The sequence below is a fragment of the Oreochromis niloticus genome, linkage group LG14 (assembly GCF_001858045.2).
Source record: "Oreochromis niloticus isolate F11D_XX linkage group LG14, O_niloticus_UMD_NMBU, whole genome shotgun sequence".
Taxonomy (NCBI): Eukaryota; Metazoa; Chordata; class Actinopteri; order Cichliformes; family Cichlidae; genus Oreochromis; species Oreochromis niloticus.
Window position 1 is genome coordinate 17,749,749 of NC_031979.2, and position 15,279 is coordinate 17,765,027.

Consider the following 15,279-nt stretch of genomic DNA (forward strand, 5'->3'; position numbering starts at 1 on the left):
CACTTTTTTTTTTCAAGCAGTTCAAGCAAAAACCTTTCGTGCAGTGTTATAGCCATAAGCATCAAGGATTTTTTAAACAACAGCTTGTTTTTGTATTTCTGATAGTGCTAGTTGTTTCTGTTGTTAAAGCAGTTACTGTATACGGGAGTTGTGTGTATTTGTGTATTTTGTGTAGGGCTGTCTGTTGTCTGCAGTGTTGGGACCGTTTTAAAATGTATTCCACTACACATTATAGAATACATGCCCCAAAATGTATTTTGTAATGTATTCCGTTACGTTACTCAATGAGAGTAACGTATTCTGAATACTTTGGAATATTTAATACTATTGTCACGCTTTTTACAACTACATGAATGTACTATTGCTGTGTGATTTATTACTATTACTGAAGGCTACTCGCCATACCAATACCAACTAGATTTTTAAATCTGAAAATGAGTAACAGTATGGTGGACATTAGGTAAGGCTGCACTTTTGCAGTGATCTTGTATAGAAAACGATTTCTGTATCAGCAATATGTTTTCTTTTTGCCTGTTAATAATCATGTGGAAGTGATTGTGCTTAACTTTATGAAGCTTATTAGACACTATGAAACAGATGATACGTAAAAGGGAAATACTTTTTTAAATTTCTCTTTTTCTTAAAGAAATCTACAACATCATGTGCAATTTTTAAAATGTAATCTGTCACGCCCATTGCAAATATTAATCACAGTTAAATTAAGAGGGGATGGCAGGAAAAACTCCGGAGCTGTGATCTCATCACGTACACTGCCGTTCCAGTGTGGAATGATCGCGCTGCGTTCTCGGGACTCCCGTGTGAACTTACAAGTCCGGACAAGCGAAAAGGCGAGTACGGACTCGCGTACTTGAAATGACCTAACAGTCTGCAGTCTATGAACTAACCTCAGCTAACGAGTAGCCTTCATTAATATTAATAAAAATCACACAGCAATGGTGCATCGAAGATACTGAAATTTCACCCACCCCATTCTTCTTATGAATCGGTGTCGGAAATTCCAAGTAAGAAATGCATTCCTGCCCGTGCACTGCCGCCTCTCTTGTGCTGGCTCCAGGTCCATTGTGTAACTGACGCCACCAACATTAACAGGACGCTTACATCAGAGCCTCTTATTGTGTGTTTTTTTTGGGTTTCCAGAGAAACTGTATTAATCTCAGATGGAAATTGGGTTAAAAAAACAAAAAATTTCAAGAAAGGCCGCGGGTCGTTTTCGAACCCGGGCCGGGCGCTCGCAGCCAAGACAACGTACATGGATACAGACCAATACGCTCGTCTAACTGAGCTAAACCTGCGCCCATTTGCATTTAAGGAACAAAATTGAAGAAGGCATAGAGAGGGGATAGCATAACGTATGAAACGGGAAATGACCGCTGTGTATTCTATTTATTTCAACAAAGTAAATGTATTCTGATTACCACCTACGGTAACTATAACGGAATACACTTACTCATATTTTGTATTTTAAATACGTAATGCCAGTACATGTATTCCGTTACTCCCAGACACTGGTTGTCTGATGTGTTGTGTTTGGAGCAGATTATCAATAGGAAGGTGTTCTTCGCAGGCTTGATACAAAAGGCAACGAGGCAAAGGGAGAATTATTATACCAAGCATATTGTTTTTGCTCCACTGACACAGTTCTCTTGCTTCCAACTTACAAAATCACAAAACAAAAGACTTACATTCTGTAAATAAATTCAACTAGGAGACATTAAATGCACACAAACACACCCAAAGTCATATATTAAAATGCATACATTCATGTATGGCGTATAGATATATGTATCTATTGCAGTATATATTCCTGATTCTCTTGAGAGCAAATAAACTTTGACATCATTACAAGAAGAATAGTGTTTAACAGGCATTGAACGTTGTGCTGATCCATGAGGACCAATGCTCTAGAAAACTCACAATGCACAAACAAGCACTTACTGGACATGCTTGAGTCACACCTGAGTCAAACAGATGCACATGTGAAAATAACATAGCCAAGAATATATTCATATCCCCCTCGCCCCTGTCTCTCTCTCTCTTTCTCTTTCACTCTCTCTCTCTCTCTCTCTCTCTCTCTCTCACACACACACACACACACACACACACACTATATGTGAACAAATGATTAGTATACGCAGTGCTTCCCGACACAGCTGATAAGGCTTAATTGCCTTAGTTCCTTATTATCAAGCACACAACAGAGTCATAAAATGTGAAATTAAATCCTTTACAGTCATTACATGACTTTAAAAAAAGAAACACTTTATTTACTTCCTAAGCATTAAATACCAGAATGTCACACATGGACAAGTTATCCACCAGCATCTAAATGCAATTTGCATTGAATTTAAAAGTATAACGCAGAGTTACTTTCTTAACTTTAAATGACATCTCAGACTCTACTTGATTTAAAAACCCAAATCAGTTAAACAAGAGTCAGTAGAAATGCTGATTACTCTGTGCAGCTTGAGCAGAATAATCAATACTGATCTTCCAACATGCTCACAATGACAACATGAGCACACTGATGATCAGGGGTAAGGTTTACTTAGTGGATGTGTAAGTATGACAATGGGACGTTTAGTTTTGTGGGTATTTTATTATATTCAAAGTATTGTATTGTGAGAAGACCAAAGTCTTTTGAACCAATGCTCTGTAAAGACAGGTGACTGCACATTGGTGGCTGTCATTTGGTGGTTAAGTACTGGTTGATCAACCAATTATTCAATCCCGGAACAGGAATGAATTCAATCCAATCACTCAGCAGGCACTGGTCTCCATCAAGACACACCCATCTCCATTAAGGCACGCCCACCTTCACACCTGAGACAGAGAAGAGAGAAAAAACCACACCCTTCTCTGGTGGGAGGAGTCACACAAACACACACACATATGAGCCACATAATCTTGGGTCATAACACTACATATACCCAACAGTATGATGACTGAGTAAACTGAGTGGTTTGAGTAGTGAAGGAGAGTTTGTGGATCGTAGGTAGCAGGTTACAATTTGTTAAACATTTTCCAATTGGTGAATTGTTTCAAAGACAGTAAGAACAAACTATGATAAAAACTGTGTTCTTGTTGACTTTATATAAATAGTTAGTATGATGTTACGGTATCCTTTTAGCCATGTGAAAGAAGATGATGGCTTCTCTTGAACAGCTGTGAGATTTCTTATTTAGTAAAAAACAAACACCAATGCATTGTTTGGCAACCTTTTGTTTGCCTTTTGAGTTTTCCTATATATTTTCTTGTTATGGGTTTCTATATAGCAATTTATATAGCAATACTATAACTCTAGCTATGTTTGGAAAATCATAGATTAATGGCCAGTAATTCTGCATGCCACGCAGAAGTAAACTTTTGCTTTGTTTGATTAAGTTCCATTAAATGTAAGGGTCTTTTAATTTGTTAGATATATCACGGGTTACAAAGTACATACACTCTGAATAGTTTAGCAAATAGAGAGTTTGACTAGATTTATGGATTTATTACAAAACAGGACCTTATGTGTTTATAATACATTATTTCACTGGAAATCCATCAGTCAGCTTTATTTACCAGCATCTCTTTTTCTGTTTGTGCAATTTATTTTGTGTGTGCATGTGAAGAACATTTGTAATACAGTAGCTTTGCATGTATTTAATTTGCAATTTATAAAAACTGTAAAAATAATTTTATGCACCTGCAGTATAACAAGTATCATTTTTGTGTTGTTCTGTGTTGTTTGCCTGTGTGTTCATGTTGGTGACAGTGGAGCGGGGGCTTCAGGGTTGTGTTTCTTGTTCTCTGCAGAAGAAATAGGCGTCAGAAATGTCAAGTAGCCTCAAATGGCCCATTAATCCCCGTGCTTGGCTGGTGGTGGTCTGCAGAGGTATGTACTCTGCTACGTGACAGGATACCCTGATCCTCAAGCACACAGCTGCATAGTTAAGGCAAGGACATCCATTCAGACTTTAACATCCATCCGTGAATCCGTGCAATTATTCTTAAAATATTCAGAAGATTTTTTTTCTCTTTTTGGGTTTCAGTGGAAGCAGGTCTGTGGCCTATTTTGCCTTCAGTGATAATTTTGTCAAACTTTCTTCATTCAGTGTACTTCTTATTTAAACAGTGTCCTATTTCACATTCATACACACATGCATTTCGCATAATCACAACAGGGGGCCACCGTTGACCACTCAGCTCCTCCACTGAAGCAGCAGGGGTTTATTTGCCTTGTTTTTTGTTTTGTGCTATTTATTTATTTTGCTTTTTTGGAACTTTGGAATCAAACTGATGATCCTCTTCTCAAATGGCCTTTTCTCATATTTAGGTCACCACCATTTAAACTAACACAGAACTCTACCATGGCAGCATTTGCAGTATGTTTGCTTGCTGGGAATTGTTTTGTTGTAGAGAGTAAAAAAAACCCCTGTTTTTCTAGTGCTTGGACACAAAGTGCTTTTCATTAGCAAAAAAAAAATATGTATACCAAACTCATGAAATACTGTAATCTAAGTATGTACACTGTTTTAAACTAAATTAGACCAGTTATGCACTCTGCTTACAGAGGTACCGTATATTTGATCATTTCATTAAAAGAAACTGTCAGACATCGTTGACACGTCAGTAATAATACAATTTTTTGCGGGCTAATATTTTGAACAGATGACTCGATTACATTGATAACACAACGCCGCCCTTGTGGACGACATACTATGTTTGTTTCTCTTCTCTCTCTTTCGGGGTTAATCATGCTGTCTTTGATGATGTTTGGTCAGACTTGGGCTGAGGATACCACAGTGATATGTTAACATCTCCTGGGGCAATCAGATTTCTGCGCTTGCTATTCTAAGATTGAGTCGTGCATTTTTGTCAAGTAATAATAGTTAATAACAACTTAAGCAATACCGGCAGCACTGCCATGAAAAGACTACACAAATATGAAATGATGTCACTGAGGAATGCTTTACATTTGCCATAGAGGTAATTTGAGTTGCAAGTGAACTGGGTCATAATTATTATTATTTTGGTAATGAATGCAAGACCACCATTGCAGTCAGTCAAAATTATGTCAGTGCATGAGAACCTGCAGGTTCAACTCTCAGTCAGTATGCCAGGCAGTCTTTTGCCCTTCTTTTTTCCATCTACTTTATTTTATGAGTGGTATATTCCCTCAGGAGGGGTCTTTTTCTTAACAGTATAGCAGAGCGGTTTTAAGCAGCAACAAGATAAAGGACCAATGCACTTTCGTGCAAACATTGTATATTGCAAAGAACTGACAGCAATTTGTCCTTGCCCACGCTCAAACTGTTGCTGAATAATGGGGAAGATTGATATTGTTTTGCTTTGTCCCACCCCTGAGACAAACAAACTAGACAACAACTGCTTGTGTTCATTGCCCAATTATTTACCAGCTAATTATTCATTCCCCTTTGGCTCGTAGTGAAGCGTGATTGGCACTTAAGAAATGCAAACTGTAAATGAAGATAGTGATATCCTTCTTCCAAGCAGTTAAAAAAGATGCACTGCTTGCCAGTCCAAACTCTGGTGTCGGGCTGTTACTGCTATTTCACCCACTGCACCTCTAGGCATTGAGCGCCCACTTACATTCACTTAGTGTTTATTTCATTTTACATTTATATTTTCTTTCTTACATTTAAGGCTGTGGGGTAAATCATTTTTTGTAATTTTGTCCTGCTGAGGGAAAAAAAAACCATTCATATCTGGGACGTTTTTTATTGTTTGGTTGCAAAAGGGAGAAGATTGGCATGCATTAGGGCTGGGAAAGAGATTCTTAGAAACAGGGTAAGTGAGGGGAGAGAGTGATACATATAAATGGATTGCAGAGTTTCGGCATCAGTTTTTTTATATTCAGCTAAAGTACACGGCTGATTCAGCTGGGATGATCAAACGGTCTCGTCTCGAGGGCACTTTTTTTCTCTTTATCTTTTCTGTCTCTTCTATGCACCCTTACCCCCCTTCTTCCATTCCCTCGTCTTTTTTTCTTGTACTCTCAATCGTTGTTTTCTTATGGTTACAAAGCTTAGTAGCACATAAGACTGCTTCCTCTAAAGTTTAGATTTATGTGCTGTAGGACAAAAGTTCTCTGCAGCAACGCCAAAGGTCTTGTTCACACTTGTTACTGCTGGATATGGAAGTATTCCTCACATTAAAATGGATAATACCTTTCATTGAGCAACATTTTCTTTTGATCTCTGTCTTCATTCTGCTTTTTTTCAATTTATCTTGAGTGTTTCTTCCAGTGACTGAGGCTTCATTTGAAGTATTTTTAGCGATTAAAGATGGAAAGTTAAGTCTATTCATCACTGGTTTGCACGTATTTAAAGACAAAAGACTTACCTGCACTATTTATCTAATTTTTTCAAGGAAACATGTGGTTGCTGATTTGCACCACCACAGGACACACATATACATGCACACTGCCGTCACTTGCATCGCAATAACAGGGGAAGTTCCAATATTAATTACTTACTGCAACTATTTTGTATTGGCCTGTGTCCTGTGAGAACAGTCACATCCCCATGGGCCACTTCCTGAAAGTAAATTCACAGGTTTTTTCGTAACATGACAAGAATACATTTCTAAAAAAAAGAACATGGCGCTTACAATATGTGGCACTGTATGTGCATAGATGCTTATGTGAGGGTGAGAGGAAAGTGGAAGGGACTTTTCTATGCATGTTCACCATTAGCGGGGTAGAGAGTGGCCTTCCTAATCTTCTTTCTTCTAATTAAAAGCCTGTGACTAAATGGACCAGCACCGGAGCTGTCTGCCAGGGAAATTAAAAAAGGAGAGATGATTAGAGGACAGAGGAAAGACAGAGGTGGCATAGAGGGATAGAGAGACAAAGGATATAACTGAGGATGGAGCAAAAACAATGGAAAGAGAGAATATGGAAGGCAGAAGGAGTAAAGGATGGTGAAAGGTGTAGGGTGAGAGTAAAGTAGAGACAACTTAGAGGACATAATGATGATAGAACCAGATGGGAAAAGAAAGAGACATGGATGTGATGGGATGAGGAAAAATTTGATTATGGAAAGATAAGAGTCACAAATAAATGGGACAGATATGCAAAACTAGAGTCATTCTGTGGTTCAGCTATACCTGAAGCTAAATTGTAATGTGTAATAATGTTAATGTAATTGTCTTTGTTTATCATGTACTAGCATTTGATACCTTGCACTAAACACAGATTTTAGCTTCTTAGAACACATTACTTTACATATTTGTGGTTTTATGAAAATATAAACCTTGATGAAGTCGGGAGATCGACCAGTTTATTTAGTCAGGCTGGACAGGTTCCCAGTGACTAGAACCATGGAAAGGGTCTTAAAGTTGGGAGTGCTGAAATGTTGTGTAAAATGTATATAGTATTCCGTTCACCTTGTCACATTCTTGTAGAACTCTAAAAAGTATTTTATTCTTGCAACTATCAGACCCTGCTGCACAAAACAGAAAAACAAAACTGAACTGGTCCACTAAGAAAAATCTACTGGGAAACTTTTTGGTAAATCCCTTTTTGGTAGATCACTTTGTGGCATAACACCAGCATGCGTCAAGAAACAGGTGAGCAACTTCATTATAAAATCACTAAAAGTATACTAGACTTACAACTACAAGGTTTCTTAATACAAAGTAGTCGAGATATATATAATCAAGCTACTGTGCAGCACTGACTAGAATCTGTCCAAATGTAGATATTTTACCCAGAAGCTAAATTTAACCAGATAGTCAATTATCAATTTGCAACAAAGACAGGACTGTGAAATTACTGCTTAACAATAATGCTCAACTGTGCAGTGGCAGGTCATAATAAGCCAAAGCACTACCTGTGTGTGCAGGTAATAATATTCCAAATGTGACTTGGCGTTCATAAGTTTAGCTTCTAATTTTCCTGATAACAGGCACTGATCCCCAAAGTGTGAGGACGTTTAGCTGGTGACAGGTATTGTCTAATAGCTCATTATATTTTTTCTGTACTTCTATAGTGTTTTCATATGACATGTCATATGAAAACACTATAGAAGTACAGATCTGTCCAAGGGAACCGCTGATTGGTTGATTTTGATTATAGTTACATAGTTACATATATCTCTATTGTTCTAGTTAGTTATAGTTCCAGCAAGTTGGCTATATCAGCTAATGAGTCATCCAGGGACTTTGAGGGATTTATAAAAATGTTAAATTATCGATTTAAACCAAGTTAATGACTTACTGTTAAGTTAAAGAGAGCTTAAAGATAAAAAGGATAACTTAGCATTATGAAGTCAAAATAATAACGTGACCATCAGCATTTACAATGGTGCAAGCAGAAAGAGAAAGCAAAGAATTGGAGAAATGAAAGAAGAAGGAAAATAAGAAAATAAAAATGAACCTCAGATACCTCGTAAAATTAACTTCCAGACAAGGTTTCAAAGCCCAGAGCAGTAGTGAAAGAGTCTGACTTATTAGTACAATTTGGTGTTTTAGTTTGGCTTCATGAATGTCGAGATTAGCTTCAAATTGGGATTCTTCTTCTTGCGGTTGTGTATTAGACAGTACCCAGGCTGTTATGAATCAGGAGCTGCAAGGAAACAAGGACGGACAGAGTTTGCTTTTTCTCAACACATACAGAAGAAATTCTATCTGCTTTTATGCCTCTAAGCCAACATGAATGAGTAAACTTGCGGTTCTCTCCTAATGTTTTCGTCTGCCCCTCCATCCACCTCGACACCAACTCCGGTTGTCCTTTTGTAGTTACATATTACAATATTGAAGCAGTTATTTTTTCATAAAAATATATTCTTTACTTTATGTCTTTATTTAACATGCTTGCGTATTTGTCTTTGTCTTTACTATCTGTTTTGCTGGTAGCTACTATATTAGGGGGGAGAAAGTGCAGAATCTACTGACATTTAAGAAAATAAAGTCTACTTAAAAAACGGGAGTGAAAAGAAAAAGTTATGACTCATGGAAAATGATCTTTAAGTGGCGTGTGGGAGGAACAAGACTAGTTGCAGCTGCTATAACCACATCTACGTGAAAACGATACCTAATGCAAAGTTTAAATATGAAGGGAGTACAGTAAATGTATATTGCTCATTAAAACCACACATGTTTAAGGCCTCCACAAAAAAGAAGCATTACATGTACACAGTAGGTTTTTATAAAGCAGATATCAGCACTCGAATATAATTTCTTGTTGTGCAGTTACCGAAACTCAAACTAGTCATCAACCTGATCAAACCTGATCTAATTCATTTCCATTGCAGCTGCTGGATGTAGATGGTGGTAAAATCTTTTCCACATTAAAATTAAAGTTGCTTATTCCGCACACCTGACAGTATATAAACACAGCACTGCACGGAGGAAGTATTTGTATATGATTGTGTGTTTATGTTATGGTATGCAGTCATAGTCTTGTTACCTTCAAGTTTCTTCAGCAGAGTGCAGGTGTGTCAAAGTTTGCTTGAGCCACATTTGTACACTTTAGAACATATTAAGTGCGTCATGGCTGTAAATGTATTCGGTGAAAACGTACACATGTAAAATTCATGCACAGGTTTTTTTTGTGTGTGTTTCCAGTGCTGATGGTGGTATGAAAGAACTCCTTTGCTAATTCCTGTCTGGCTGGGAGCTACAGTATTGTAGCAGCATCACCAGCTGTTCTTGGTGCTAAAGAACAACAAAGGCAGAACATGATAGGTCCTTTATGAGCAAGTTTGAGTTTTCTATTTGAATATAACTGAATTGTGACAACATTATGGAAAAGATAATGTGCCAGCAGAATTATTAAAAGTTGAGTTTATGATTCTCTAACCTCTTGTTTTTATCTAACCTTGACTATCCGGTTTTTCTCTAATATTTCTGCTGCTGTTTACTGCTGTTGAAATCTGCGCTTTTGGAGTCTGTCAGATTTCCTACACTTTTGTTTTCCACACACCTCCAGATGCTAAATTGGTTCTATTGTTTATCATTGCAGTGATTGTGATTCATACTGAGTGAGTCACAGTCACAAAGGCCTGGCATTTTAGCAATTTAGAAGAAACTTCCATTTTGTAATTTGGTCTTTAAATGATGACCTTATGATACCAAAAATACCACACAACTTTTATCACAGAGTAATTTTTTTTCCTCTGCTTGAATTATACTGAATAGTGATTTTCATTTTTATTTTTTTATTTTTTTACAGGGACAGCTTGCCCCTGAAACAAATTTACATATTTTTCCTCTGGCTTCTACTGCAGTTTCTCCATCTATATCATTTTGTGTGAGTTGCCCAGTTTGGGAGATATTGGCAATATAATGAGACTAACTGGCATTTGCCTTGTGGTGCTCACAGTGCCAAATAAATAAATAAATATATAAGCCTTGTAGCAATGTCTATATCAAGAAAAAAAAAGACTGTTAGTGTTACTGACTGTTCCTCACAACGTTTCACAAAAATTTGAGCAGTTTTCGTTTGAAACTATATTTTCTTCTGCACAACCACACTCGCCAAAGGTATCACTGCGGAAGGAAGCAAGCATCTGTTAGTGAAAACAAGCTCATGCTCATGTCAGTGTGATAGGATGTACAGATTAATAGCATCACTCCACATCTGAGCTGTAAAGTTGTGTAATGGAGCTGCTTGCATGTAAATATGTGTGTAAAAGAAGCGACAAAAGTTTGCATTTGGTAGTCATGTGTGTGAATGTTGTGTTTATGGCTACTTGCCTGCATATTGCCTCTGAAGGCAATAAAAGAAGCACATTTAATGCAGGAAGGGTGGGACAACCCTGTTTCCACATGCACACACACAGAGAAACACACATACACAGAGGGAGGGAGAGAGAGCAAGTTAATGATTCCACTTTTTCTGGGTTTGTTCAAACAAGTAATTCTCCTCTGGACCACTCTCTTCTTATGTCTTTCTTACAGCCTTGAGCCTGACGCAGTTGAGGAGCAGGCTTCTCTGTTTTTGTACCTGATGTGCTTTTGTACTAAATCAATTTGTATACCTTTGATTAGCTCAGCTGGGTACTATAATTATGTAATTTTTGCTGTCAAAGAAAACAGCAAATAATTTTGTGGAGTCCAGTCAAAGCTACAGAAAAGAATAAGTAACTTGATGCTCTCAATGACCTCATTTTTTACCCCATTTACAGAAAAAAAATGCACATTCAGTCCAAACACACACACACATATATATATTAACTAATATATATAGCATTAACTAAACTAAACTTAATTTAGTTAATGCATAATGTTAATGCATGCAACTTAATCTTAATTTTTATGTCTTAGTTTTTCTTTGAGTTGCGATCATACTGAAAGAGACAAAGTAAGTTCTTATAGTACTTACAGCAAGATTGTTATAGGTTCAAACCTGTTGGTATGTTGTGGCCTTTTACGTTTGGATTTTGCATGTTCTTTTGTGGAAGCATGGAATTTCTTCTGGTGCTCCTGCTCCAATTCATGTCCAATTATATGAATGTTTGGTTAGCTGGTGACTCTAAATTAGCTGTAGTCTTAAATGTAAAGATGAATGGTTGAATGATGGTTCAACCAAACGATGATTTCTGTTTTCCTGGTTTAGCCTTGTAATAAGCTACACACTGCCTCTTGGCCAGCGCCTGCTGTGATAGGCTCCAAGCCCACATGACAGCTGGGTAAGAAGTTATGGATGAGAAAATGGATAGATATCCAAAGTACAAGAAGATTCGTGCAGCAATCACATATGGCCAGTTTATGAGAGGTAGAACTTTTCAATTAATTCAGTTGTCTGTTTGTTTGTTGAGTTGTCTGTCTACATCAGTCTAAGTGGAAGCGATGTGCTTCATCACAGGATGTGCCCTGTCGAGGTAATAAATCGCAAGGCGTTCACATATGAACAGGACTATACCAAGTGACCTGGTAGACAGAGGAGCAAATGTGTTCAAATGTGGAGCAAATGTGGATAAAAGGATTTTGAATGCTGAAGAAAAACTCTTTATCACTGCAAAGTAAAGAATGCTTTCCACAAGTGAGGTGTCTAGTTAAAACAACTTATAAAACAAAGATGCAACTCCAGAAGAACAATAAAAAGGAACATCTAGTAACTCAAAAAGTGATTCAGGTATGACTTGGGCATGTTCGCCAACCAATGGAAATGGTAAAGTGGCACCGGTACTGATGACAGCACTGCTAGAGAGTTTAACTCATCCTGATAAAGTATAAATAGGTATTCTGTGGCCTAAAAGTTTTAAAATGCATCAAAACACAGATGGCATTTGATCATTTGATGACAAAGGCAAAGCAACAAAAAGACTGGCACAAAGAGATGGAGAATCCTTGATGATTCTGAACTGCATACAACTCACTGAGGACCAGACTGAAGGCAAAGAGACTGCACAACAAGTGAGCAGCAAGCAAAGGCTGAAGGTGGCTTCATCAAAGACCCGCGAGAGAGTCATGACAGTGTCTTGGGTCAAACCTGTCACTCACTGCAAGTGATTTTTCAAAAAAAACATTACATAAGGTTGTTTTTTCTTTTTTACTTCATACACTTTTTCCTTTACCTTTGACTGCTAAACTCTGAAAAAGTTCTACTGAAAAAACTGGATGTTAACCTTGAGAAATTAAAACTTTAGTGTAACCAGTTATTTCAAATTAAATTTGCAAAGCAACGAGGCTGAAGAACAATGCTGTGTTTATTGGTCTAATAAACTCTCTTTCTTCACAAAATGAAATGCTTGAACACCTTCCAAGTTTAATTCACTTTATGAAATTCAAAGGTTCATTTTGCCAAATGTCAAGAAAGCCCATTTTCTCATTTTTAATGCCATAGCTTTTAGCATGTAGCCATGCCATAAGCTGGCAAATAAATGCCACTAGCCCTGGCAAAAAAAAGAAAACCCCAGATAGTTCTGGTTTTATTTGCCAAGGTTTTATTGATTTATAGTGCCACCCTTAGACAATTACAGTTAATCAAATTTTGTCTGTGGTCATTACAGCATTAAAAATATCTCTTTTATCAGTGTCTAAGTAAATGAACTCTAGTCAAGTATGTGGATTATTAAAGGTAATGGGAGAAAAGGAAAAAAACAGTTGAAAATCTGCCACATTTTTCATAGTTTGAAAATCATAAGCAAAGATTAGAAAAAATGTGTTTATTAGGTGGAGAGAGGTTTGTCTCAGTGATAAGGAGAGCCTATCAAGAATTCAGTTCAATTCAATTACATTTTATTTACATAGCACCAAATCACAACAATAGTCACTTAAAGGGGCTTTATATTATACATACCCTACAATAACACAGAGGAAACCCAACAATCACACCCCCTCATGAGCAAGCACTTTGGTGACAGTGGGAAGGAAAAACTCCCTTTTAACAGGAAGAAACCTACAGCAGAACCAGACTGAGGGAGGGGCGGCCATCTGCCTCGACCAATTGAGGGTGAGGGGAGGAAGACCGGACAAAAGACAGGTTGTGGATTAAATGAAATGCTCTCTTTAGTCTTTAAGTGACATCTGTCTTAAATTCATCTATGACCTTATCACAAAGTTTTTCAAGTCAATCTGAATATTTTCTACATTAAATTGGACCAAATCTTCACCTAAACTTAACAGTGCTCTCTTTGTCTAAACAATCAAATTAATAATGCTGTAGTCTGTGCTGAAGAAAGTATATATTTTGAAGAAGTGAAAGTGTAGCAGACCAAAGTTAATCAAAAAAGCTCATTAAGCTGCAGTTCATTCCACAGACAAGACAAACACTTGCTATGTCGCTTCATCTCTACTTCTTCATCAGCTCTCAAGCTATCTTTATGAGCCAATTCCTTCAGTTTGTCCCTCTTGACACACATGCAAATGTGCAAAATATATTTAAATTTTGTACTTTCTAGTTGTCAGCCGTGAGCTACGCCATGCATTTTAAACATTGGTAAGAAACAGAGAGCTACTTACCATTTAAAAATGCATACAAACCCCACACATGTGCACACACAGATGCTGCCACTTCAGCAAATGCCGCAGAGTGGCTTCTCTTGAAGGAGACTGAGAAATTTCTGCAGTGCCATTCTGTCTGTGAATGTCAATCTCTTTTCCTTCCATTCCACAGGAAGGCTGGTGTTACCTTTGGAACAACAGTCAAGGTTTTCTTTTAAGTTTTATCAGACTGATGTATTAGTCATCACACACATTCTCATGCAATTACACAAGCATAAAGCCCTCTAGAGGAAAGTCAGAGTTATGGGCAGAGTGTGTGGTCCAAGTCTTTCTCCGACAGACAAGAGATTAAGAAGCAATATTTAACAGTTTACATGCGACTGTGTTTTTTGAGAGAGACAGAATGTTCTGGTGTACACGTTCACACTGTGAAATTCTCTATAGGCCTCTGGCTTGCATTTCATGCATTTCAGCAAATGTTCAAATATGCATATATATTTATATGGTTTATATATATATGTTCATATATATATATATATATATATATATATATATATATATATATATATATATATATATATATATATATACATATATATGTATATATATATGAAATGCATTTTTCTGCACAAGAGTCATCACTGAGGACACTCCAGTAGGTCACCACTATACCTGCCAATCAAACCCACACACAAACACTTAAAAATAAGCAGGTGTGGTTCTGCTGGGGTTTTCATGAAGAGCTCTCTGCTGCTGATATGGCTAGTAATAACTACCCGCTCAAGCCGAGTAGGCTCTATTATATTTGTATTGGACTCGCTCTCTCATGTATTCAAGAGTGAAATATGAAAATTCATATTGTTATGTACATGTTCATTTCACATACACTTAAAATATGCATTATAGTGTGTGTGTGTTTATTTATAAACACACACACACTATATATATATCTCCTTTAAATGTCAGAACTGTAAATACACAGGATGTATATTTTCATTTTGATTGAGGATTCAGATTATTTTCAGTTTCAATGCTTTATTGTGATCAGTTCTGCATTATGGTGCATGCGCAGCCTGAAAGGGTGTGGACAGTAGCAATCAGATAGACAATGAAGCAAAACTTTCACACAGACAGTTGTGATCGTGTGTGTGCTTGTTTATGTGTGCTTTTGTGTGCTAATTTGCATTTACAGTGTTGTTCCCCATGCAGTAAAGTCAGAACTGCAATAAAATAACCCAATTGGCCTTGAAAGCCTGTGAAATCGAGAGGACAGTAAGTAAAAGGGATGTAATGTGTTTAAGAGGAATGAAGGAGAGAATGATACTATACGTCATGGTACAGTGCCTGCCTCCTCCTCCTCCTTTC